This window comes from Microtus ochrogaster, unplaced genomic scaffold (assembly GCF_000317375.1).
Source record: "Microtus ochrogaster isolate Prairie Vole_2 unplaced genomic scaffold, MicOch1.0 UNK73, whole genome shotgun sequence".
In the NCBI taxonomy this organism is placed as follows: Eukaryota; Metazoa; Chordata; class Mammalia; order Rodentia; family Cricetidae; genus Microtus; species Microtus ochrogaster.
In genome coordinates this window covers 1,503,743-1,508,498 of record NW_004949171.1, presented here as the reverse complement: position 1 = coordinate 1,508,498, position 4,756 = coordinate 1,503,743, and the positions used below count along the sequence as shown (strand labels likewise).

Genomic DNA, 4,756 nt, shown 5'->3' with positions numbered 1-4,756 from the left:
CTTCTTCTTCTTCTTCTTCTTCTTCTTCTTCTTCTTCTTCTTCTTCTTCTTCTTCTTCTTCTTCTTCTTCTTCTTCTTCTTCTTCTTCCTGTTCTTCTCCTCTTCTTTTTGACAGGGTCTCTTTATGTAGTCCTGACTGTCCAGGAGTTCCCTAAGTACACCAGACCAGCCATGAACTCACAGAGATCCTACTGCCTCTACATCCTGAGTGTTACAATTACTTGTGTATTACTGACTTAAATTATGTTCTTTTCACAGGGACAGATTATGAAAGGCTTATGTCTGGCAAATTTGAAGTGCATGAGGTGTGTGTGTGTGTGTGTGTGTGTGTGTGTGTGTGTGTGTGTGCAGAGACAATAAATAAACTCTGGAAGATCTTTGTCAGAGAGGCCCTTGGACCCGGTGGGGGGGAGCAGATGGCCTTTTTTGCATCTTTGTTTTCTCCAAGTTCACTTTCTTCTGTCTCTACCCACCTTAACATTAATTACTACACTTCAGGCTGTGTAGCACTTTGAACTACACAAGTACCTAAAAACTGTCACACCCATTCATGCAGTCGATAAACACCCTATGTGTGCTCTTGACATAGTGGTGGCCCAAAAAGATGAAGCTAGGCTTCCCCTTTATGAAATTCTTAATATTCTTTGGAATTTTCTGGAAAAAAGACGTTAAAGTTATAATAAGCGTGACAAGCAATTGTATAGCAAATGCGTGTGAATATTTCGAAAGAGTATGTGAGATTGTAAATGTGTGTGTTTATTTGTGTGTGTGTGCATGTGTGTGTGTGTGCGTGTGTGAGCGCGCATGCGTGTATGAGAGTGTGCATGCATGTGTGTGCGTCTGTGTGTGAGAGTGTGTGTGTGCGTGTGTGTGTGCATGCATGTGTGTGCATGTGTGTGTGTGTGTGTGTGTGTGATCATCCTGATAATGGCAGAGAAGCATAAGCACAAGGATCCAGACAACATCTAAAGCAAACGATAGGCTTAAGCTGAGGATGTGGTCAGTGGGTAGAGTGCTTACCTAGCACACCCAAAGCCTAGGGTTTGATCCCCAGCACCCTCTAAACCAGATGTGGTGGCACACGCTTGTAGTCCTAGGGATTGGAGGCAGAGGATCACAAGTTCAAGACCAGCCTAGGGTACAGGTAGCTTATCAACAAACAAAACAAAACAGGGTTTTCTAAGAAAAACTTCACAGAAACTGATGCAGCCAATGCCTTCACTTGGTGTGCTGTATTTGGTTTTTCGCTAATAGAGACATCGTTGTAATTCTCGTGTATATATGTGTGGTGAGCGTGGGTAGGATTCAACTAACTTGGGGGAATAGCTGGGTGCATGAGACACACCCAAGTGTCATTGGCATGGAGCAAGTAAGCAGAGGGAATATGCAATGGTGAATTGGCAATAGCAGAACACAGTAATGCCTTAGAGCTTGAGAGTAATATAGAGGCAGGTGAAGGTAGCCCTTATTTATTTGAGTAATAACTGGTAATATCAAATTGAATATAGGCTGTGTTTAAGTTTAAAGAACACCCGAGTAACTGTGATGACAGAGGAGTAAGCAATAACGATAACCAACACTGAGTAACACTTCAGGGTGCAGATGACATCTTCAGGAAGCACGGCTTGTATGCAGAGCTCTGTATGTGAATGGGGGAGTAATCGCGGGCTGGCGGTTCTGACTGAGGGGGTGGTAGCATTAGCCAAGATGTGTGGGCACTATTTAAGTGAGTATAAATGTCAGGTGCTAACACATCTAGTTCAGTTAAGATGTTAATCTTAATTGTGTGAAATAGCTGAGAGCCTGACTGAACACAGAGACTATCCGAGTCATTACTGAAAATGTCTGAGTGCTGACGAACAATACTGCATGATTATCTGGGGGATATCTTCAGAAGGTTTTTTTTACGCAGCCATGGGGAAGATGTGCTATTTTGTAGGTGATTATAAAATAAGAGTAGTATGTGACAGACAAACCACCTCAAAATGACTGTGGACAACACTGAGTGTGGTTATCACCCGTTTTACTATGGACAGCATGTGCGGTAATGGTGAATTCTCAGATTTGCCTAAAAATAAAGTGTGCAGCATCCACATTTCTCTCGGCAACGTCGTAGTGAGCCAGGTGACGTGTGCGTCTGTGGGGTACTATTTCAGTGAGACTGGCCAGCGCTCTTTGCACGGCATGTCTGCACACCTGCATAACAACCTGATGTGTCCAAGCAACAGCATTCAGATAAATGAGGTTGTCCTTGTCCTTGGGCTCTGAATCACTGAGCACCTTGCTCCTTCAGCGACCCTCCTCTACTCGCTGCCCTCCCTTCCATATCTCTCTTGATTCTTCCCTACTTTTAAATGCCCAGGATATAGCAAATCTGCAGAAAAAAACTTGAAATTGCCATTTTGAGATCAGCCTGGGTAACAAATGAGACCCTGTTTCTAAAGTGTGTGTGTGGGGGGGGGGGCAGTAAAGCTCGGCTACAGCCTACTCTTCCGCAACCCCACAAGATTTCTATCACTGTCCTGTTTCTCTTTCTCCCAGCACTTCTACTTCTTGGACACTTTGACTAACTACTCTTGTTCACTTCTTGCTATTCCTTCCCGTAGCCCACTCTGAGTCAGGTCTCAGTTTCCGCATATCCTAAGCAACCCCATTGTGTTTTGTTCATCTCTGACTCGTCAGAGCAATATTTAGCATCACCTACTCCACCTAAGTCAAGACTTTCCTCTCCTTTCTGCAATGACACAGCTACTGTTTCTGTTTCATGTCACTCTTCATGGAATCTCCTCCCTCTGCTTTGCCTTTAAATGACAGCCTTCTGTAGGGGCCCATGTCAGCTTCCCTGTTCTTGTCTTATACAACATTTTTTTAAAAAGATTTTTCTTTCCTGTTCCTATGGTTTCTAGTTCTCCTTCTAGGTGAAGACTTTTCAAGGCAGTATTTCCAGCTCAGCTCTCCTAGGTAAGTTCTAGATCTCTGTACTCAGCTGTTTTGATGAGTTAGCCATCATTGTTTGAACTCCATGGACTCCAAACTGAGTTTATAGTAATCCCCTCTTCCAAAGCTACTTCTGCTCCCTTGTTGCTGGGGACTGAATCCAGGGCCTTGCAGTAGCTAGGCAAGGGCTTTAATATGAAGTGCATATCCAGCCCCTCCTTGATTATCTTTCTCATGATATGCTATTTACATCCTTCCAGTTTTCCCAAACTAGAAACTGGATGTCATTCCTTGATCTCATCCACCCTCTCTACTTCTAATCGATCATCAGGGTCTGTTGATTCCATTTCCAGAAGTGGCTCTCAAGTCCATCCACGTCTCTTCATCCCCTCTGCCAGCACCTCTATGTTAGCATCATCTTTCAGCCAGATCTGTGTAATGTAATAGCTTTCTAAAGTACCCTTCTGCATTCCATCTCATCCACACATCCATTCTTGACACAACACAACTAACCCTGGAAGCACTATTGAATCCTTCATTAGATCCCAATGCTACACTCTTGCAAGGGCTTAAAGCTCTCCATAAATAATACTCTAGGCTGGTCCAGCCTGAGTGTTGATTATGTACCTTTAATGGTACATGTTCCGGCCATTCAAAAACTAAGTTGTGCTGAACAAATCTGCCATGGGCTTAAACTTTGAGTTTTTTAGACAGCATGTTTTTACCTAAGACACTTTGTGCTCCTTCTGCTCCTTCACTTAGCTCTCTGTGTGCCATAGTTTTCTGCTTAAACCCATGTCTCACCACCCCAGGAAAGCAATCTTGATTCCCAAGAGCAGGGCAGGCTGGAAGTGTTCCTTGTTTACCTGTCTGTTTCCCTATAAACTCAGAGCTCCATGAAGTAGGATTGTGACAGTCACCCTCATATCCTTGTTGCCTAGCGCAGTTTCTGCTTCAGTAAATATCTCCTGAATGAAATATTTGAAGTGACAGCGGGTAACAGCCAGACGGAGAAAGCATGGGTTGTTTTATGGGGTAAGTAATTATGCGGATTATAATTTATTCCAACGTTTTTTCTCAAACACAGACTCCAACTCTTTCCCTTTCTGTTTACAGAACCCAAGCTCCCAGGTTGCACCCTTGGCAAGGTTATCAGACCCCATCACCCTTGGCTGTCCCTATTTCAATCAGAGCCTTTGCTGGGATTTCCAGGCAATGGTCTTGGTCCCTGTGTACTTGACTGCAGACCGATGATGAGACTGTAGATCCTGTCTAGTTCATACCCGTGTCCCCAGCACTTACCCTAGCAAATGTTCATTAAACACTGAAAGTACATATGGGTACGGGAAGGGGGAAATGCATCTTAAAATGTTCATTGAAGCACTGAAGACGCTTGCTGATGGGAGGAGGGAGAGTCACTTTAAAGACAGGATGAGTGAAGGCAGTGGGAAGGGATGCCGGTGACACAGGGATGAGACTGATGCAAAGGGAAGGTGGCTCCAGGAAAAATGAGACATAAGAAGAGGGGATACTTGGGAGTCTTTGGATGGGACTCCAAAACCTTCAAAAAAACAGAAGAGGCATGGAAATAAATGAAGGGCTTGACTCTGGGAGCAGAGGAATTTTGAGGCAAATAGAAACAAGAAAGGCAGCATTCCCTAGTGCCGGCTAAATTCAGGTTTGACAATCTTTTCTTGGGAAGGCTGGGGTCGGGGGACAGATTACAACTCCAGACTCTCATCCAGGCAGTCCAGAGAGCTCCAGCCCTCACTGACACACTCTCCTGCTTTTTCTTTCTTTTACAGGCTTCTCTCTCTCC

The 4,756-nt window shown here is 44.3% G+C and overlaps 1 protein-coding gene across 1 annotated transcript in view; it reads right to left on the bottom strand.

The window, feature by feature from the left end:
- Cckbr (cholecystokinin B receptor) overlaps positions 1-4,756 on the bottom strand; it is a 10,802-nt gene that overhangs the window by 5,063 nt on the left and 983 nt on the right. The window lies entirely within an intron of this gene.